The sequence below is a fragment of the Pinus tabuliformis genome, chromosome 6 (genome assembly GCF_031772625.1).
Source record: "Pinus tabuliformis cultivar Carrire ecotype Pingquan chromosome 6, CPIR1, whole genome shotgun sequence".
Taxonomy (NCBI): Eukaryota; Viridiplantae; Streptophyta; class Pinopsida; order Pinales; family Pinaceae; genus Pinus; species Pinus tabuliformis.
In genome coordinates, this window is record NC_142292.1 from 647,779,075 (window position 1) to 647,802,555 (window position 23,481).

Genomic DNA, 23,481 nt, shown 5'->3' on the forward strand with positions numbered 1-23,481 from the left:
TTTTCCCATCAATTCTGAAGGGCCATTATTCTCTTTAAGCTTTTGATTCATTTCTTCCATCAATTGTAATGAAGGATTCCTTTGAACGATAAGGAACATGCCTCTTATCTCTCCCTTGTTATCATGGTAAAGCTCAATCAACCTATTTAGGTGTTCAACCTTATCTTTTTCCTTATGATCTTCTTTATTAGGTTGGCCCTTACTAGGTTGGTTAGGCAATGCTTGTTCTCGAGGGGTTCCACAATAAATCTCCTCATCTACACTTCTTTCATATGGTTTAATTTTTGCAGAGATGTCAAATTCTTCATTTGGTAAAGTCATCCCATACCCGATGAAAGCATCTTTAGAAGTTTGAAGTGGAGGAGCCCAACGTTTAAGGAATAACTCAAAGAATAGTTCCGTGGAAGTGATACTTCTTAGACTCACACGATCTAATCCAATTGTCATGTTCATGTCCCAAATATGAGACAAAAAGTCTCACCAAAACATCCTCATGTGTTACATTGACATCTAAAGTATATATGAGAAAGTTTGCAACACAGGAATAATTAATGAAGGATCACCATTATATCTTGAGAGCTCATCTAACCATTTTGAGGTGCAATAATTCAGATCCTGGAGAATACCTATGGAATCAATGGCTTTATATAGTTCATGAAATTCCCAAGGAGACATATTAGGAAAATAGATTCTCGCTTACAAAGGAGTCGCCACATGAGCTAACTCAATGAATCTTGTTGAAGCCAATGTTGAATACCTAAGGATTGAACTCTCTTTTCGGCAATGACACCAAAAATGTTATTGCTCAGATTCTACTTCGAGAAAAAGTCCCAACCTCACCAAGGGGAGAGAACCTAATGATATTCAATGACAAAACCACCCTTATCACCTCGACGACCTTACCCCTCACTTCTAGGTTTCAAATGTGTGTTTTTCTTAGCCTAAGAAGAATTGTCCCATATTTGAATCAAATTCTAAATTTATTGTTGAGTATGAGTTATAATATTACTTAAATTGGATGTTGATACTTCCTCATAATGATGATAACTCATCCAACGTTCATGTACATATAACATAAATATCTGTATTCATTAATGATTTTTATTTTATTTTATTTTTACACTTGTTTCATTATTTAGAATAAGTTCTAACTTTACAACCAAATAAAAACTTCCCTGTAAATTTAAATTAGGTTTTCATTTGTTTAATATAATTTTATTTATTTTTTCCGACTTTATATTTATACATATAACTAATTAAAAATAAAAATAAAACATAATAAATAAAGGAAAAAGAGGGTATCGGGCCCCACCCCATTCGAATTCCCCTCGAAAGTTTCAAATCAACCCCGCGGCATTCCCGTGGAGCCCGGCGGAACATTCTCCAGCCATCGCAGTCCCTCTGCTCCAAAACTCCATCCGGCTCCCACATTTCGGCCCGAGGCCACATTCGGCCCGAAACATCGCTGTTAGCCCGCAATCGACCAACCCCTTTCGGCCCTCCATCCCACAGAGTCATCTTCTGCACATAAAATAAAATAGACAGGATTAAAATCCTAGGAGGAGCCACAACGAAATCAGCAGACGAAATCAACACAGTTATCTCTCTCACGTTGCGGACATACGAGTCTGGGCATACATTTCACATCGGCCGACAATTATTCGAATCTGAGTCGATTAAGGAAATGACAAAAGTGTGACGTCCTTGACATTCGATTTGTTCTGGCTCTGAGACAGGGAACTACGCCAATTCAGGGCCAAGTATCTCAAAACCCGCGGCTCACTCAAAACCCGTGGACGCAATTCACACTCGCACCATTTTGTGTGACTTGAGTTCCAGGCTGAGTAAGACGTAAATAACAGAGGCCAATTTTTTGAGTGACAAAGTCATCCAGCAGAGCAATAAATTCCTCCCGCAGCGTCTCTGTTCGACTGAACTCATTCCGGAGAGAGATACCAGCTCACCCACCCTTGAGACAAATTGTTATAGGCTGAGTCCACCCCACACAGGTAATTGCAGCCGATTGAAACCACTGCAAACACGACTGGTTCGGCCATTCCTGAGACTGGCAAGGAAGGGCTATTGCTCAGCAAGGTAGAGCATCTCGTTTACAAGTGCGCCAATGGTTTTCGGGAGAGTTTTTCGGTTCTTCCGACGTATCAAGCCAACACACTGAACTGGCCGCGCCACATTTCCCTTCGATTCTGCACAAAAACTCACAAAAAAGGTACCTCGACTCAGCGCAGAGGCAATCAGCTTTGAACGATTTATTTTTCTTTATTTTATTACATATCTGGTTATGCAAATACAAATTCTTGGTGCCTAAACGGTTTCACTTCAAACGTCACCGATACTACACTGAATCTAATTTTTGCGTTTAGCAACCAAACCAGGATTAATTTTTAAAGTAGGTCACAACAAATCAAAGGTTATGCGGTATTGATTTTTCTTTACACATCTTTATTTTAAGCAATAATTCATCCTACAATATGAATGAATAAAAGAAATTTTAATGTCCGCGAGATTAGCTATAGTCTATGGGACCACTAGCAGCTATAGTCTATGGGACCACTAGCTTCCCTACTTTTTGCCTTTTGCAATTCAATCCTCTTATTATTCAAATTAATGATGAGCTGACCCAACCTTCTAACAGTGCCCTCACTGAAAAGACAATGCCAAGGAACCGAAGTTAACATGTTGTTGTAACTGTCTCTGGCGTCTTTGAAAGCATCAGATTCCAAAATGAAATGTTTTTCCAATTCCATTGTCCCAGAAGTGCAAAAAGTACACACCTGCTCTTCCCAAGCTTCTTTAGGTCTTTTCCACCGACTTGTTATGCAACGTAATTGATGCGAGTTAGTTCTTAATTGAGCAATAAGAATCTTTGCTCTCCATGGAATGCTAGCTCCAATGTACTCTTTTTGTTGGAGATCACACGTGGGGTTGAATTCTTGAACATAGTACTTCTTCTTTCTACCTAACTCTTTCCCCATATATGCTTACGAAACTTCTCCATAACATAACTCTTCACATCCTTGCTATTAGTGGGACATGCATTGATGTAAATATTCCATTTTTTCATCCATTTGTTGTTTTGTCTTATCCATGATTTATTTCTTTCACTCATTCCTTCATTGAAGATAACTTTAGGCCATCTACCTTCTCCCATTTGCTTAATTCTTTGAAGATACCTTATGAGACGCACCATAGCAATTGCTTTGATGGAAGTTGCTCTTGTTTCATTCAACATTATCTCATAAGAAACTGATTTTTTATTATTATTTTAAACTTGCTCATGATGAAGCGTTTTTGGATTTTCTCAATTTGCTTCCATTTTGAGACAGGGATGTTGCTAGCCCACAATTCACACCCGTATAATATCACTGGACTAACTAGGAGCCCAAAAAACACTTTAATTGTTTTCCAATCCCATAACTCTGCCTCCCTACATCTATTTTGAAGAGCATATAATGCTTTCCACCCTCCTAAAATTCTCTTCTTTTTGCAGTGCTCCCAATTAAGTTGCTTGTTGAAATCAATTCCGAGGTACATGTATTCCTTTACTTCTTCAAGAATGTTGCCTTCAAAGAAGAATGCATGCTGACGCTGCTTCTCTTTATTTGAGAAAATCATTATTTTGGTCTTGCTGGTATTGACTTGCATCCCCACTGCTTTACAAAAATGCTCAAGGGCATATAGGTGCATCTGCAATCCCCGGGCCGATTTAGCAATCAACACAAGGTCATCAACATATAAAAGAAACTTTATCACAAACCCCCCCAATCGAACACCATCCCCACCTTGCAGATTTAGCCACTCCCAATTTATCAATATATAGACCAAAAAGAGTAGGAGATAAACGACAACTTTGCTTGACTCCGATGTCACTTCCAAAGCTTTTTGAAATGCCTGTTGAAGTTTTAATTTTGATTTTCACCTCTTCATAAAAGCCTATGGACAACAACTCTATAATGCAAAGAAATTTCAAGTTCTTCCATTCTACTCCATAACTTATCTCTACGGACCGTGTCAAATGCCTTTTTGAAGTCAACAAAGCAGCAAAATACTTCTTCTTTGCCCTCCCAAACCTTTTCTATAATGTGTCTCAGCGTGATACCATGATCTACTGTAGAATGCTTCGGCCTAAAACTTGCTTGCCCTTTTGCCCTCTTTTCTTTGACTTTCGCCCACTTACTGATTCTATTTTCCACCATGCTGCTGAAGAGCTTTGCAAACAAAGGATTGATCATAATGGTTCTATAGTTGGAAGGATTATTAATGTCTCCACTTTTAAAAATGGGTATTGCTAGACTAGTTGTCCAATCTCTTGGGAATCCTTGTCGAATGACGTTGTTGAATATTTCCATGATGTGTGGTGCAAGAATGTTCATTCCCCACTTTAGATATTCTGCTTGAAGTTCAACCAAGTCCTTTGCCTTTCTTATTTTCAACTTCTTAATTCCTGTCTCTACTTCCTGTAATGTGAAAAGATTTGTGGTTGTGTTGATCCTGGGAGGAGGCTTTTCCTCTAATTCTTTCTCATAGAGTTGTCTTGCATAGTCAAACCATTGATTAGCTGTAATATTATTTTCAAATTGCTTCTTCCTTGATTGAAGTTTCTGCCAAAAACGCTTTGGGTGATTCATGCCTAGATATATTAACTCTTCTTGCCTTGTTTGTATGAACTCATCTTTTTTCTTTTTTAAAATCTGCTTATATAACTTTACATATATATCTATTTCATAGCCTATTTGTTTAAAGACATTTTTGGTGCATTGTACCATTGAGATTAAAAATGACATACTTTGAATGGTTTTTTAATGAATAAATTTCCATTTACATTTAGAGTATTGTTGTTTCTTGAACATTATGATGATATGATCTCACGATGGTTATGATTTTATTTATAGTACTTGTGGGATGCTATTTATGATTTTGGTACTCTGAAAATTTGAATTCTAATGACAGTTATTTTTAATCCATTGTAAAGTTCTATGATACAAATCGAATGATGGGAGAATTGGATCAAATTCACCTTTGGATACACAAAATGACTTTATTCATATGCACAACAATGCAATGGTTGTTTGACTAGCAAGTTAGTGGCTAAATGAGTTTTTAAAATGTAACAATCTATAGCGTTAGTTTCTACATGGAAGATACATAGATAGAAAGTGCATTTAAATGGCAAATTTAACCAATGAAGAAGGCTTAGAAACTTACACCATTGCATAAGATAATCATTAAGACATCGAACAACCTAGAGAGAGAATAAATCAAAACCGAGCTTTCTTCTGCAAAATGGCCAAGAGGTTGGCTATACCAAGATGACTATGACAGAACCGATCACAATGATATTCAGACACAATACAGTAGAAGCTAGAAGACAGAAGAGTGGAAGAGAGTATGCCACTGCCAAAGATAATTTGACAGAAACTGTAACTTCCACCTGTATTTGTAATTCCTTCCAATGCACTGGGTAGTGAGGAATGGTCAACTCGCCATTCAAATGAATTGAATTGAAGAGAAAAAAACTAAGTGAAGTGGAGTGAGGAATGGTCAACTCACCATTCAAATGAATTGAACTAAAGAGAAAAAAACCAGTGTTGTGAAAATTGCGATTTCCGAAAAGCAACGATAAAATCGCGCGATAAATACAAGTTGTTGTTGTTGTTGTTGTTGTTTTTTTTTTTTTTTTTTTTCAAGCGATTTTTTCCAAAAAATCACGATTCGATTTGAAAAAATCGCCGGCCATGCGGACAACGCGTTTATAAAACAAAAAACATGATTTTTGGAAAATCATTTGCACAGACAGCGGCAGCGATGGGGTTTTGGAGTGACCTAGCAAAGAAAGCTTGGTCGTTTGGGAGCTGAATCCACTGATTGGAGGAGAAAAACAGATTGAGAGCTAAGGAGGAGATGGATTTTCTCCATCAAACCAGTATGGGCACCAAAAATTTGTGTTTTGTAACTTTGTTTGTCTTTTTTTATGTTTTTCGTTGGGTTTGGAATCTGGATAACCCATTGTTTATCAAAAGAATTCAATGGGTTATCAAATATTTTTGAATTGATTTGATGGGTTTTTTGATTTTTGATTTTATTTGTTAAAAACTTAAATTGTCAAAAATTCCATGTGTTTTGTCATGTTACTCATGTATGTAATTTTTTTTTTAGTTTTTGTAAATTGTAAGTTTGTAACTTGTAACTTGTAATCCTTATTTTGCCATAGGTTCACCATTCAACTTCAAAGTTCAAAGTTCAAAGTCAAACTTCAAACTTCATCTTACAAATTTAAAACTCAAGAATCCAGAGTTCAACCAAGTTACAAACATGCCAAGGAAATTGGACCCTCTGTGGGAATTTGGTGAACCTGATGGAGGGTTTGATAGAATAAACTTGTCTTGCAAGTTGTGTGGGTAGCATATGTCAGGGGGGGTTTACAGATTGAAGTATCACCTTGCACAAATCCCTGGATTTGATGTAGGGCCTTGCAAAAATACAAATCTTGAAATCATCCGAAAAGCCATGAGATCATTGGAAAATTTAGAGCACAATAGAGAGGCCAAAGCAGAAATGAAGAAGCAACTAACAAAGTCTGTGTTAGGCTCAAGTGAACAAGGAAGTGGCACTGGTTCTACTTCAGCATCAATATCTACAACCAACCCGGTAGCTGCCTCATCATTTTTTGTTCCTAGAACCACGTCTGGTTCACAGCCATCTATCACTTCAATGCTTAAAAACACTGAGAAAGAACACGCTGACAAGTCGTTGGCCAAATTTCTCCTTTGGAGTGATATTCCTTTCAGCGTTGCAAGGAATAATCCATTTTTCCAGCCTGCTGTTGACGCTATTGCAACTGTTGGACCAGGGTACACAATCCCTTCTTATGATGACTTTAGAGGGCGGATTTTTCAAAATGAAAAGGTTGACTGCACCAAAAGATTGGAGGAGTTTAGGGCATCATGGGCACAAACAGGATGCACTGTGATGTCAGATGGTTAGACTGACCAAAAGGGGAGAACCCTTATAAACTTCTTGGTTAGTTGTCCCAAGGGGACTATGTTTATGAAATCTGTTGATGCATCTTCACATATCAAAGATGCAAAAACTTTATGTGATTTGCTGGATGTGTTTATTTTGGAGGTGGGTGCAGAACATGTTGTCCAAGTCATAACGGACAATGCTGCAAATTATGTTGCTGCTGGCAAAATGCTTATGGAGAGGCATCCTACTTTATTTTGGACACCTTGTGCTGTACATTGTATTGATTTGATGTTGGAGGACATAGAGAAAATTTCCTTTGTCAAAGATATTGTTGAGTCATCAAAAAGCATTACAAAATTTATATATAATCATACATCTGTGCTTAGCTTGATGAGAAAATTCACCAACAACAAAGAGTTGGTGCGCCTCGCCATTACACGGTTTGCCACCAGTTTCATATCTCTTCAATCCCTCTTGAATTCTATGTGGAATGTTTCTTTCAGAGGAGTGGCATGCTTTGGCAATCAGCTACAACCCAGAGGGAGAGGCCATATGCAGACTAGTTTCATACTAGGAAGACTTTTTGGCGGGAATGCAGGAGGTGTGCACCGTTACTAAACCTTTGGTAAAGGTTTTTCGATTAGTTGATGGTGAGAAGCCCGCAATGGGATATTTGTATGAGGCCATGGACAGGGCGAAAGAATCCATTCGGGCCTACTATGATGATAAGGGAGATGAGGGGTTTCAGAGACAACTCCTATAGGAAGTGATTGATGAACGATGGAACAACACACTCTATCGTTCTATTCATGCTGCAGGGATCTACCTGAACCCCGCATTTTCTTACCCATGTGGGTTCGTATTTGATGCTGAGATCATGGATGGATTCGCTGAGATCATGGATGGATTCTTAACCTGTGTTCAGAGGATGGTGCTATCTCCAGCAGAATGTACAAAAATCTTCAAAGAAATTGAGACATACAAGATGGCAGGTGGCACATTTGGCTTTGACATGGCTGTGACTGATAGGACGACTAAAATGCCAGGTATTTTTTAGTTTGTTTCAAATTTCATTGTCTCTTCAAGTTCATAACTTCATACTTTGCTTCAACTTTCAAATTTCATTTTTTTTCTTATGTTTATTTAAAATTTTATTTGTAATTTTGTTGTAGATGCATGGTGGAGAATGTATGGTGCCAGGGTACCCCTTCTGCAAAAGCTTGCCATTCGAATCCTCAGCCAAACATGTAGCTCCTCAGGATGCGAGCGCAACTGGAGTGTATTTGAAAAAATACACAACAAGAAGCGCAACAGGTTAACACTTAAAATATTGCAAATTTCCAAATAATTTTTTGAATTCATTAAACAATATTTTTTTTATAATTATTATTTCATGATCTTTGTACAGGTTGGAGTTTTAGCGAATTAATGACATGGTCTATGTCTACTGCAATCTTCGATTGTGGGTGAGGCAACTTGAGAGGATACTTGATATGGAGGCCATCTCATTGGATGGGATTGACACCACTGCTGCATGGAGGGTTGAGGCTGAGAGGCCTCTCATGGAGTCTGCTGATGATTGGTTAGAGTAGGAGGAGGAGGAGGAGGAGGAGCAACAGGAGGAGGAGGTGACACCACCTACCCGGGCTACCCTTGCCACCAGTAGAGGACGTGGTCTACCTCCTATAGCTCCTAGTTCTTCAGCTTCTAGAGCACAACAGAGTCCACTGCCAATTCCATCGGCATCTACATATAGAGGGAAAGGGAAAGCTATTGCATTCTTTCGCAAGAGGGGTAGAGGAAATCAACAGTATTAAACTTTAGTTATTTGGTTCATCTCATTGTATATGACATTATGACTCATGATATGACTCATGAGATACATTATTATATTTTTTGTTGATATTTTGAGGCTGAGTTGGGAGTCATGAGTCAGGATTTACTATTCAGGACATGATTCACTGTTATGTGTGATGTAGCACTAAAAATGATATTAAACATCTTATATATTAGTTCTTTTATCATATTTATGTCTCAATGTATTTATTTTATGTTGTAGATGTTTTAGATATTAAAAAATTGAAAAAAAATGAATATTTTTGTATGTTACGATTTTTTCCCCTCGCCGATAATATCCCGATAACAATTACTACAACATTGAAAAAACTAAGTGAAGTGGCACACGCTTGAGTTCTACTGAAGTAGTTCTGAGTTATGAGATAGAAATATCCTTGATCATAATTTTAACAATTCTTCCTTGGTAAAAAATATCCTTGTGTATTTTGAGTAAATTCGACTTGATAAAAATATCCTCGGGAAATTTGAACTAGGATAAAATATTCTTGGGTAATTCTGACTAACTCGAATTGGAATAAAAATCTCCTGGAGGTAAATTTGAGAATTTCGAACTGAGATAAAATATCTTTGAAGTAATTTTGGCAAATATGACTTGGATAAAAATATCCTTGAGTAATGCGCATTAGTTTACTGGGATGTGATTTTTTGTCAACTGATGAGAGAGTGGAGTGAGGTGGAAAAAAGAGTGTGAGTTGGAGGAGAGAAAATGCCATGTGTGTTTGGAGAGTGAAAAAAATAAAAAGGTTTAGTGTATGCAAACTAGGGAGGAAAAACCAATGCACATTAGGGGAGAGGAGATGGACCATGCATTTTGCCACATCATTGATGACTCATTTGTATGTCCAAATCATTGACACTTTTCCATTCCTAAGCTGCCACATGTCAACCTCTCATACTGCCACATGTCACCCTATTGTAAATAGACATGCCAAAAATAATAGTCCCCCTTAAAAAAAGGAAAAGATAAAAATTGTTCAAAACAGATATGGGAGCTAGCCATATATAGTGCACCTAAACATAGGCACTGCTAAAAATATAACTATTAGCATGTCCACAATATTATACTCATTGAACTCAAATTTCCATGGGAGGTCCAAATATATTGTCAGCATTGGCATGCAATATTATACTCGTTGAACTTAGATTTCCATGGGAGGTCTAAATATTTTGCCAGCATTGCCATGCAAAAAATGTTAAAAATAGAAATGTCTCAGAATTTGATGAAAACACCTTTGTCGGTTGTAGATTTTAGTGGGGAGTTCGAGTATGTAAGCAGTTCTAACATGTGACCATTGCTAAAAATAGAAATGTCTTGTGTGCCCTTGAAATCATACTCATGGGATTTCTCTTTCAGTGAGGAGTCCGAATTTGTGATTAGAGTCAACATGCAAATACTGCTAAAAACATGATGTGCTCACATGTTTCCTGAAAGTAGCACATTGAACTTAGAATCTCACAAGGATTCCAAATATACCATTATCTTTGACATGCGAGTCTCTAGACCAAATTTGCTAAAAATAGAAAGTACAATACATGTCATGTAAAGAAGTCTCACTTGAATCCTGAGTTCATAAGGACACCAAATATGAAATCAATACCACAATGCAAGCCTTGAAATCTCGTCTTCTAAAAAGTAGGGGACCTGCTAAAAATAGCAACTCTCACTAATCTGTGGAAATCTATATTTGAACCATCATTGAATCCACCCTGCAACTAGTCTCCTTGGGAACCAACCCCCAACCCAAGCAAAATTGCTTTTGCACGTCCATGAACCTCCAACTTGATGAAATATGTTGGTCATTAACCCTAATTTGCAAGGGGGTAAATTCAGTGGTTAACAATGGTGACTCAATGGAGAGGATTCCCTTGGGGCATGTAGAGAACCTAACGATCTTTGTAAACTGTATCCATGAACAACATCCTGTAAACATTAATCCTGTAAACCAGAATCTGTGCTTGTATACTAAAGAACATGATCTGAAGAATGACCCCAATCCAATGTGCCTATCTAGTGGGCAATGGAGTCAACAAGTATGGAGCTCCAACAGATTGGCTGAAAGGGGGTCTCATCCATACACATGCTCGTCCAAACATACAATTTGCTACCACATAACCCGTACACTGCTTCCAGTGGATGATGTGCTGAAGTCAACACATGGGAAGCAGCCACATGGTCATATGCAAATGAGAAAAGCACTTGCTAGGCACGAAAGAACACACAAATGAGGCTAATGGGCCCTAAGTTATGTGGACAAATTGCCAGTTGTGGACGATGCATTGGAGTCAAACAACTGGCAAAGGTGATTTAATTAAGGCCCAATGTTGATTGACCTTGTCAGATGTGAAGTGATTGCCAATGAGCTAATGACCACCAAGGTGCTCAACTTCTACATCATCCCCTAGATGATGTGTTAGAGTCGATGAGGGGTAACCTGTTGAAAGAAAGGCGATAATGAATTCCTTCTCCTTAGCGCGATATGATCATGAGGAAGTATTAAAAATATGGCACCATGCCCCTAGTACTGGATGGGGGGAGAGAATCGACTTGGGATAATGGCTCAATGTGGACTGGAGAGACAAGAGAACAACATGACATGAGACTCATTTTATTTTGTCTCCACCACTACCCAACTATCAGACACAACACTCGAGGACATGAATGAACAACCCTCATTTAGGCTTAACCTAAGCATGAGCTGAAGGAAAAACCAAGTGAAATAGATGACATGGCACTTATAGTTTAACTCTCAACAAAAAATGGACAACAAGATTATTGTGACATGTGACTAAAAAACAATACAAACCAGCCATATTAGAGGCTTTTATTATGCAATGACACAAGACAATATGTAGATATGAAGCAGGAGAATTAGCTTATTACTAACTAGGACTTGTTACCCACCAAAAGTGGGTACCCCTAGGAGAGGATTTCTTCGATTCATCTTCTTCCAGCCAGTAGCTGGCAACCCCTGACAACCACCTTGTAGTCGATCTGATGTGCCACTTTATCTCTGCCACTTGCATCAATTGTATCTTTCCTTGCCCATTTGTCAGGAACACATGTTATAAGGTAGGCAATCCAACCGAAAAGGTATGTTTTTCATTATGCAATTCGTTGGAGAATGTGGTAGGGAAACTATTAATTCAATTTCTCCTTAACCTTAATAATTGCTTGTGAACTTTACTTTATCTTCTTATGTTTCTTTATTAGATCTTCTCATCAAACAATTATCAAGAACAAAAACAGTAAAGACAATGGACCAAGAAATTAGGTTCCAAGCCAGGGCAAAACCCCTCTAAGGGGGCAAAGCCTAGAAAATCTCTTCTCTTCTTATAGAATCTGTTTCAAATGAAAAAACCAAGACCCAAACCCTAGACCAAGTCCTCCTCCAAGCACCAAGTCAACCCTTCCAATTAGGTCAGAGATCAAGGATCAATTCTGCTCCAACCAAGTTCCAACTTCAACTTTGGCCCTCAACTTCGACATGCAACTTCGTGCCTGTAACAGCTGTAGAAATCCTAATTCTAGCACGTGTCACTTCTTCAAGAAGATTTCCTTAAGATAGGACAAGGTCTCCAAACTCAAACAAGAGTATTTGGCCTTCCAGCAACTTGGATCTGCAATTCGGCTTCCTGCAATTCAGACTTGCAATTTTCGGCCTTCCTCGAAGTTGCAAAAACCCTAACCTTCGCACATATGAGAGAGAAAGACTCAGAAACAAACTTTTCTTATTTCTTCTTGAGTTCTTCTAGCCTTCTAGAGCTTCGCACTTGCTTCCTTGATGTTACTAGCTTCAAATCGAACTTCTTGATGAGAGAGATCGAATTGGTGCTTAATGAGTTCGATGCTACTTCTATTTATACACACTTGTGGGGTTCGAATTCCTTCTTTTGGGCTGATTTATCATTTCCCTGGGCCGACTTGTGCTTGGAGGTTTCTAGGACTTTCTAGACTCAAAATCAATATCTTTTGCATGTTACAACTTGCCTGAAAGGGTCTTATATAAATGATAAAGACCCTTTTGACCCAAGGAAAATATTTTTTTGACATGACAAACCCTAGAAGCATGAAGAACATGCTATACATAGATGACCATCAAAATGTAGCATGAAACCCATGCTCAAAAATAATATTTTTCTTTCTTCTTTTTCTTGTAACATAAAATATACATAATGATTGGAGTACATTGACAATTATGACAATCGAAACTAGTTACATTTTCCTACACAATCGGGTGCTTATGCTTGTTTTTCATTTGGGCATTTTGACATGGATTATTGGGTGACTTGGAAGAAGGAAGAGTTTTAATCGTGGTTTTGTTTCCTCACCTTAAATGGGGGGTTAATCTTCAACCCTAGCCCAGTGGGATCTCTTCTATTGTCCTATGGGTTTAGGAAGGGCACTACTTGGGAAACCCCGATTTTGGTGGCGTGGTCGTGTTGCCCATCTCATATTTATCAATCCCCTTCTCACATTATGAGCCCTTTTTTCACTATTACCCTTCTCCAGGTCCACAGGGCGCTGGTACACCCCTCCCCTTGTCCACATATCTGGGTTTGGAGACGTTGCCCCGAAGGTTGATGCAACTAAAAGAAAGTTAAAAGCAAATCACAACCACAAGAAAGAAACAAAAGAAAAAGAAAATCATAAAATGCAAAAGATGGCTGAGACATTGATTATAACAAGTGGGCAAAAGCCAAGCATGAGCTCTACCCCTTATCATTATGGCCATCACCTTAGTTCCTAGGGCCCACGATTGCCCCATCACATCATAAAAGGAGCCCATGCACATCCCAACCCTTGAGGGCGATGAACCGTCCCACCTTTAATGGTGTAATAAATGCTATACATTATTCACAACATGCTCTCATTCCTGGAGCTTCGAGCAAGTGATAAAAAGAAAAATCAAGAAAAAGCAAAAGGAAAATAAACAGGGGTGGAAAAACAAACGCTGGGGTAACTTATGCATCCACGATTGCTCCCTCCTTACATCTGGATTCTATATACCCAATATGTGGACTTCCTCATTATTGCTACCCCTTGGCCTGTGGTATTTGGCTTTGAGACCCCCTTTATCCCCATTGATTCCATCATTATTCATATGCCGCCTATTGATTGAAGGATGCACTAGGGACATGTCTTGTTGAAAATGATAACAAGAAAGGGTTCCTTGATTTGTGCCTTAATCAAAGGGACCACAACGAGTTTCTCCTTAGCATGCTCAAGTTCCTATAAGTTAGGAACCAATTCCTATAAGTTAGGAGCGAATTCCTATAAGTTAGGATAAATTCCTAAGATTTAGGATAAGTCCCTACAAATTAGGATGAGTTCCTAAAAGTTAGGACAAGTTATGAAGCAGTTAACTAATTTGCAAAAGTGGAAGGCCGATTTTGTTGTCTTCTAGTGCAAGTAAATTTGGGAAAAGGACATGTGATTGATCATTGAATCTCAAGTTCTAGAATTGAGATGAGAGGAGATGCATGAGTTAGTTCAACTCAGTTAACTCATCAATCGCAAAATCAATTGCTAAAATATAATTTGCCAGATTTAGCCATTCGAATTGCTTATATGGAGGAGCAAAGGCACAATTGTAATAATTTATTGAGCACAAGTTTGTGAGCTTGCGTGGGAAAGAACATGCAAGAGGAGCTTATGCGAGTTTTGAAGGAGAAAGAATTGCCTTAGCAATGCGCTAGGAAATAGGGGTTTATTTCCTAAGGATTTGCGCAAGGTTTGAGGAGCTCAACCAGGCAAGGCAAGTAGGCATAATCATCAGGGATCAAGCAAAGTGCTTCAACTTAGTATAAGCAAAGAGAACAAGGTTGTTCTCTATTGAAACTATATTGTATTGTAAGAGATCTATTACTCCTTCTTTTTCACTAATATTCTCAAGCAAGCAGAGGGTTTTCCCAATTGGGTTCCCTAGAAAAATTGTGTTGTTGGATTGTGTGGTTGCGAATTTATTTCCGTTCCTATTTCGCTGCAATTTTGGTAGAGGAATTCTGTGTCTATATGAAAATAAATTAGATTTCAGATTGTTCATATTAGCAGTTGCAAAATTTCATGGATTTTCTACATGGTATCAGAGCAGTGAATAGAATAAACACTAGCATGAAGGAGATCAATTTCTTGTTGGAGAAAAAGATCAGTTTTTCAAGAGTAGTTCCTTGGACAGGCAGCATGGCGTACCAAGGACTGAGCGCTGATCATTGTCTAGAGGGAGCATCAAACTTCATCTCTTGGAAAGGGAGGATCACAATAGTGTTGGAAGATAATGGGGTGGTAGAATGCATATAGCAGGGGATAACACCACCTCAAGATCCCTAGCAATTGGCCCAACGTACTAAGAATGATGTCAAGGCTAGGAGGATTATTCTAGAAGAGGTTAAAGACCATATAGTGCCTCATATCCATGAGAAGAATACAACTTATGAGATGTTCGATGCCATGTTAAAGCTATATCAAAGTACCAACGATACTAGGAAGCTTGCTCTTAAGGAGAAGCTAAGGAGTATCAGGGTGAAACAAGGAGAGTCCATCACCACATACCTTACTAGGTTCACTCAGGTTCGAGATGAACTAGGTGGCGTGGGTGAAGTTGTATCTGATCACGACCTTGTGAGTTTTGCCTTACTTGTACTTCACAAGTCTTATAAAGGGTTCCAGGATGCTTTTAGTGGGAGAGAGAACTTTCCCAATTGGGAAAGGTTTTGGATTGACTGCATACAGGAAGAGATCTGAAGAAGACCCTTAGAAGGGAGATCAGTCAAGACTGAGGATGAGGAGAACAATGCCTTGGCAGGCAAGGCCAAGGACAAGAAGGGCCAAGGAGAGGCTAAGTCCAGTCAGAAGGGCAGGAAGAAGGATCTAAGCAAGATCAAGTGTTTCCATTGCCATGAGTTTGGGCACTATGCTACCAAGTGTCCAAATAAGAGGAGTCCAGTAAGGATCATGTTGCTGCATCAACGGAGGTAGATACATTTTTTGCCCAGTTCTTGAAAAATTTCTCATTGATTACTTGTATGGCGAGCTCAATAGATAACAATATATAGTATATTGATTCAGGAGCATCCTTCCACATGACCGGGAACAAGAAGAGTTTCAACTACCTGAAGGAGAAGGACATGCGTGTTCAGATTGAGCTAAGAGATGATGGTCAATATGCAACTAAAGGAGTTGGTACTGTCAGTTTTCAGAGGGAGTCAGGTAATCCTCTTCGTCTCAGAGATGTTCTCTATGTTCTGGGATTGAGGAGGAATCTTGTTTCGATAGCTACACTTGAGGGCAAGGGATATGATATCATCTTCAGTAGAGGTAAGGCGTACCTCCAACACTTAGCTTTTGGATGTAAGAAGCAGATAGGTGTGAGTTTGAAGAATCTTTACAAGTTGTAGGTAGAGACAGGTGCAACCTTGAGCAACAAGGCAGGGAGAGCTCAGAGTAGAGAAGTGGTGGTTGAGTGAGAGTAGGATAAAGCTCTCAAGATGAAGCCTCAACCACTGTCTCAGTTTCAGTCAAAGCTAGTTGGCAGTTGGGTTGACTAGCAGGATGATGAGGAGCAGAGCCCAAGGCGAGTGGAGGCAACCACTCAGTGAGAGACTTCGAGTATAGGGATAGTTCGAGCCAAGCGGGCAGAAAATTTGGTTAGGGGAGATTAGAAGAGAGTTGAATCTTCTTATATCACTTCTAGCCAGAGGAAACAACCTCAGAGTTACACTGGGTACATGGCACTTATGACTGAAGTGATGGACTCGTAGAGCATGGTGGGAGAGAATGGGTCTTCGGATCAGGTTTCGCAGAAGAAAGCGAGGAAGTCTTCTAGTTTAGAGGGAGTAGCTGCAACAACAGAGAACGTGGTAGTGTCGGAGACAGATTCAGGTGGACGAGGTTCTTCTAGAAACACTTTCATCGCTAAGAAGGAGTGTTGAAAATGATAGCGAGAAAGGGTTCCTTGATTTGTGCCTTAATCAAAGGGACCACAACGAATTTCTCCTTAGCATGCTTGAGTTCCAATAAGTTAGAAACCAATTCCTATAAGTTAGGAGCTAATTCTTATAAGTTAGGACGAATTCCAAAGATTTGGGATAAGTCCCTACAAATTAGGGTGAGTTCCTAAAAGTTAGGACGAGTTATGAAGCAATTAACTAATATGCAAAAGTGGAAGGTTGAGTTTGTTGTCTTCTAGTGCGAGTTAATTTGGGAAAAGGACAAGTGACTGAATCTCAAGTTCTAGAATTGAGATGAGACGAGTTGCATGAGTTAGTTCAACTCAGTTAACTCATCAATCACAAAATCAATTCCTAAAATATAATTTGCCAGATTTAGCCATTCAAATTGCTTATAAGGAGGGGTGAAGGCACACTTGTAATAATTTATTGAGCACGAGTTTGTGAGCTTGAAAGGGAAAAAAATGTGCAAGAGGAGCTTGTGCGAGTTTTGAAGGAGAAAGAATTGGCCTGGGAATGCACTAGGAAATAGGGGCTAATTCCTAACAAATAGGGGCAGCTCATGCACCAAGAAATAGAGGTTTATTTCCTAAGGAATTGCGCAAGGTTTGAGGAGCTCATCCAGGCAAGGTAAGCAGGAATAAGGATTAGGGATCAAATAGAGTGTTTCAACTTAGTATAAACAGAGAGAACAAGGTTGTTCTCTATTGAAACTATATTGTATTGTAAGATATCTATTGCTCATTTTTCTTCAATAATATTCTCAAGCAAGCAGAGGGTTTTCCTAGTTGGGTTCCCTAGAAAAATTGTTGTTTGATTGTGAATTTATTTTTGTTCCTATTTTGCTACAAATTTTGTAGAGAAATTCTGTGTCTATATGAAAAGAAATTAGATTTCAGATTGTTCATATTAGCAGTTGCAAAATTTCGTGGATTTTCTACATGTCCTTCCCCTTAGGGGCTAGGAACAGCTAATAGGGTTGCCTATTAGCCACTCCTACCTAGGGAGGTAACACTTATGTGATCAAAGCCCCAAATTTGGAAGAGAAGCCCTGTATGAAGGCTCAATTTGCCCTTGATTAATAAGCTTGGTCCATTTAAATGCACAATGATTAATTGTACCTAATGGTGAAGATGCAACATTGGACCCATTGTGTGATTGGCAGGCAATGTCACATGGTTCGAGTTTGACAATGATTAAATTCGATTCGAATTTGAACTTTCTAATAATCGAATGAGGTTTGCCATTAAATTTGAATATACTTAGTTATATATATATATATATATATATATATATATATATATGAATTAGAAAATTTATAAATTAATTTGTTGAATTATATAGGTAAATTAATTTATAAATTTTCTAATTCAATTTTTTTAACTATATATATATATTTTATAAAATAATATTTTAAAAATATATATTACAATATATAATTTATATAATAATTCTTATGTTTATATAATATAACGTACTTATCTAATTAATTAGAGACCTCCATTGTAATGCTAAAAGATAATTTGTTTTCAATTAATAGTTTAGTGAAAGTGTTAAAGGGAAAATTAATTTGTTCTATCATTATGAGGGCACACCACGAGCCATACATGTTGAGGGACCATACCATGATACAACTGTTCGATTACTCAACCAATGTATACGCAAACAGAGGGAACTGACACATACATCAAATGCAAACATGATACATTCAGCGGTTGCATATGCAAAACGAGGGAACTGACACATATGACGACTGTATATGCAAATAGAGGGAACTAGCACGTATGCGGGTTGTACATGCAAATTAGAGGGAACCAACACATACACCATAGGAAAACATAGGAAAACCGGCTCAACATATCCCTCAGCATCTCCTCTGGCAGTGACTGAGACACAGATTGAAAGTGAATTTTAAATAGTGGCTAGGATGATTGCAGATTAACTGGTTAACATTTTATGAAATTATGCGACTTCTTTGTGAATACGTTGCATTTTAAACTTGAATGAAATTTCGCTAATGTGAACCTAGTATACACGAACTTGAGCGAACTTAAACGAATTCAAACAATTTTTTTGAGGTTTGTTGAATTTCGAACCTCAAGGTTTAAATTCTTCAAACATGTGACATAGTTGGTAGGTGGTTTCCATAATGGGGTGGGCAACTTAGCTTGGGCCCAGGTCCATGTTAGATTTTGTAGCATCGGAGGCGTTCTAGTCTTGAAACTTTGTGGAGAGGCTAAAACACAAGAATTCTCCATAACTCAGAAATCGTTTCTGGAAATTCCACCTAGAAGTGTCTCAATCAGATTATTAGTCTATTTTTAAATATTTCCTAAGTCTAAACTTAGGAGAAGGGGTTAACTAATCAATATTAATTGAGAAAGGTGTGAATCATACAAAAACTCACATAGATCGATCCAGAAATAATTTTAGCCATCGATTAAGATTTAATCTTGGCCATTAAAGTCCCAACAAAAGATTATAAGAAGAAGTTGATGGGTAGATGGAGAACTCACACTTGAGATTGATTTCCTTGGAGTTCAATTTTCCAGAGAGCAGTGGCAGTTGCCGGAAGAGTTCGATCTAGAGAAGGGAAGCAGATACAGAGAGGGGCAGAGATAGTGAGGCCGGAGGAAGCTTTTCCAGATTTGGTGAGTACTTTGTAAAGAGGCAGAGATAGCCACAGAGAGGCCGTGCAAGGGCTACGCAAAAGCCTCTAAGAGGTAGTTCAATTTTGTTGGAAAGAAGTTGGTTTTTAGTTCTAAAGGCCATGAAGATTTTCCAGAGTGCCAAAGAGGCAATTTCCCAGTCAGCAACAGGCAGGACAATTTGTTTGGCAGTTGATTCAGGCAGAGCGTGGAAGGGATTGCACTAGGGTGAAGCAGGCTTGCATAGAGTTGGTTGGACGACTAGCTATTCAGTAGCAATCAGAGCCTAGATTGCTTACAGGGTGAGGACAAATTCCTCACTAGATTTTTTGCTAGTGTTTTCTTTGCAAGATTGCCAGTTTTTGGCATCCAAATTGTACTCAGATTATTTCACTGCTGCTTAATAATAAAAACCCTTGGTGGCTGCAGCATTTTTCTCGAGTTGGGTTTTTTTGGGGACATTTGTCCAAAAATAAGTGTGTCAAATTTATTTTATGTGTGCTAGTATTTCTCAGATTCCAGTTTATCTTCCACGATATTTTTATTTGTGAAGGTTGTAGCGTGATTTATTCGATATTTGTCGTAGAAAATAAATTGTTAATTAATTTACAGTGAGAAGAATTATTTCTAGTTGTTGCAATATGATTTCAGTGGTGAAATTTTCACATGGTATCAGAGTGATTTTGATTAGGCGGGAAGCTCAAAAGTGAAAATCAGAAATCGTCCAGATTCAGAGCGAGTCTGGCAACACGATTTCCAGATTTGCGCAGAGGCTGAATTAGCAGATCAAACTGCTGGGCAGAGGGTTCAATTTTTTCCAGTGAAGGTGGCAGGAAAAATTTGTAGAGCCCAGGAGCAATTCTAGCAGGCAATAGCTAAGCCGGAAAGCAATTCCGGTGAAGCAGATTGGTATTTTCCCTGGGTAGATTCCTTGTTTGGGCGCAAAAGGGTTTTGTAGCAGCATAATCAACGCCGGTTGGAATAGAAAGACACACACTGATAGAATTCCTCTCAGAGGGTTTCTAGCCTAGAAATTTGATTTTCCTAGTTTTAGTTGGCGGAAGCTGCAAGTAGAGTTTCTCATTCCAGAAGGGAGTGTGAATAGTAGATTCAACAACCAAGTAGAGGAAGAGGGAGATTTTTGATCAGATTCAGACATGGCCACAACTGGGATTAGAGATCAGGATAGGTTGGAGGGTGCCTCCAACTTTGTCATCTGGAAGGCTAGGATGTCCTTCTTGCTAGATGAACATGCCTTGAAAGCCTATGTGGAGAATGTAGTGGCAGTGCCCCAAGATGCAGATCATCTGAAAGAGTACAAGAAGGAGATGGTGAAGGCGAAGCGATTGATCCTGGATCGATTCTGGGACCATATAGTCTCACATGTGGCATACAAAGGAACGACCAAGGAAATGTGGGATGCTTATGTCTAGCTATATCAGAACACTCTCGAGCAGCGGGATATGTTCCTGCAGGAGAAGCATCAGGATGATGAAGGGTGAAGGCATTGACTCCTTCCTTACCAGGATTTAGGAGGTCCTAGATCAACTTGTAGTTGTTGGGGAGCCACCTCAACCATTAAAGCTTGCACGGTTGGCATTGAACAGTGTCTCAGAGGAGTGGTAGGTGTTTGTCCAAAGTATCTTGGGCAGAGACACATTGCCCAGTTGGGACAGGATGTGGTCCGACTTACAACAAGAGGAGTTGAGGCGTGCTCTATTGAAGAGTACCATCAGCTGAAGCAATAGCAAGGGCGTGAAGGGTGAAGAGGAGAATGTGGCCCTAACATCAAAGGTCAAGTGCTTGAGGCCCTTGCCCTATGGAGTTTTCCTTGACACATTATCAAGGTTTTACCACGTAAATTTCCTGTGTTAGTTTGTGTGATTCAGTTTCATATTTTTGTGCATTTCTTTTTAAATTAATGGTTAATGGCTCCAAATACCAACAGGTTGGTAATGGCAGGCAGTCATAGTGGCCAGACATTAGTAGCATGACAGAGGGTGGTACAAAGAAAGGGCGTTGTAGCAATAGTGCAACATTAGAACACCTTTCTCGCTAAGAGGGAGTGTTAGTTATTGTAGCATCGAAGGTGTTCTAGTCTCAAAACTTTGTGGAGAGACTAAAACACAAGAAGTCTCTATAACCCAGAAATCGTTTATGGAAATCCCTCATACAAGTGTCTCAATTAGATTATTAACCTATTTTTAAATATTTCCTAAGTTTAAACTTAGGAAAAAGGATTAATTAATCAATATTAATTGAGAAAGATGTGAATCATCTAGAAACTCACACAAATCGATTCAGAAATAATGTTAGCCATTAATTAAGATTTAATCTTGGCCGTTGGAGTCCCAACAAAAGATTATAAGAAGAAGTCAATGGGTAGATGGGGAACACACATTTGAGATCGATTTCCTTGGAGAGTTCAATTTTCTAGAGAACAACAATAATTGCCAGAAGAGATCGAGCCAAAGAAGGGAAGTAGAGATTGAGAGGGGCAAAGATAGTGAGGCCGGAGGAAGTTCTTCCGGATCTGGTGAGTACTTTGCAGAGAGGCAAATATAGCCACAGAGAGGCCGCACAAGGGTTGCACAGAAGCCTCTAAGAGGCAATTCGATTTTGCTGTAGAGAAGTTGGTTTTTATTTCTAGAGGTTGTGAAGATTTTCTAGAGTGCCAAAGAGATAGTTTCCCAGTCAGTGGCAGGCAGGACGACTGGTTTGGCAGTTGATTCAGGCAGAGCGTGGAAGAGACTGCGCTAGGGTAACACAGGCCTGTGCAGAGCTTTTTGGACGGTTAGCTATTCAGCAGCAGTCAAAGCTCGATTTGCTTGTAGGGTGAGGAAAAATTCCTCACTAGATTTTTGCCAATATTTTCTCTGCAAAATTCCCAGTTTTCGGCATCCAAATTGTACTCAAATTATTCCATTGTTGCTTAGTACCTCAGTGGTTGCATCGATTTTCCCAAGTTGGGTTTTTCCAGGGACATTTGTCCAAAAATAAGTGTATCAAATTTATTATGTGTGTGTAGTATTTCTCAGATTCCAGTTTATCTTCCGCAATATTTTTACTTGTGAAGGTTGCAATGTGCTTTATTCAATATTTGCTGAAGAAAATAAACTATTAATTAATTTACAGTTAGAAGAATTAATTCCAGTTGTTGCAATAGGATTTCAGTGGTGAAATTTTCACAGTCCATTAGAGGAGCATTATGACACCCTACAGGTGAAGCATTGAGATCCATGAGACTCTTATCAGTTGTAGAGCATCACTCCATTTTATGGGCACCTTTAGCACCACAGTAGTCTGCGCCTTGCCCCACATTATTCATGAGGTGATGCACTTGGACTATTGTGCCCCAACCAACTTAGTAGTGATCACATGGTTTGGAGGCTGATTTGAGGCTCTGATGAGGTTTGTCTCGCCCCTTGAGACATGGGAGGGCTAACACCATCCTTTGAGTCCTTAGCGTTGGGGCAGAACCAAGCTATTTTATCACTAGGAGACCCATGAACCTATTTTGTGCCCCGAACAAAAAATTGGGGTCCACATGATGATTTCCATGGAGATCTAGGGGCGAACCCCTAGAGTATGATTTTTGAAGCCCTCTCCCCTTAGCTTAGCACTAGAGGGGCCCAACACATGCCCTCAAGAGGCCTACACATGCATGACTTCAACATTTCGACCCTCTTGTGGGTGATTTCTTATGATTTTACATTGGCTATGAGGTTGGCTTGTAACCTCACTTAGTTTTGCCCATCATTTTACAACTAGGAGGGGCTTTTGGGCTAAATTAGAGTTCATTATACATGTATAGATTAGAGAGAGATCATTTGATCCTCTCATCATCATCACTTGGAGAATTCATACCTCATAAGAGAATTCATACTTGTTCCTTCTTGGCTATTGGAGATTCTTGGAATGCTTTTTGATGTTTGGAAGCTATTTTGGATTGTCTCTGGAGCTATTTCTTTGGTGAATGGATGGATATACTACATGTTATCTTGTTAGTGCCTATTGTTGATGATTATCATTTTGAATTTGTCCA

The 23,481-nt window shown here is 38.9% G+C and overlaps 1 protein-coding gene across 4 annotated transcripts in view; it reads left to right on the plus strand.

Annotated features, from left to right (window-relative positions):
* Window positions 1-1,327: 1,327 nt before the first annotated feature.
* LOC149260285 (FAD-binding protein) overlaps window positions 1,328-23,481 on the plus strand; it is a 375,148-nt gene continuing 352,994 nt past the window's right edge. For all 4 annotated transcript variants that reach the window (XM_089420053.1, XM_089420065.1, XM_089420059.1 and 1 more), the window contains exon 1: window positions 1,328-2,227. The gene's annotated coding sequence lies outside the window, so the exon portion shown is untranslated. The remainder of the gene's footprint in view (window positions 2,228-23,481) is intronic.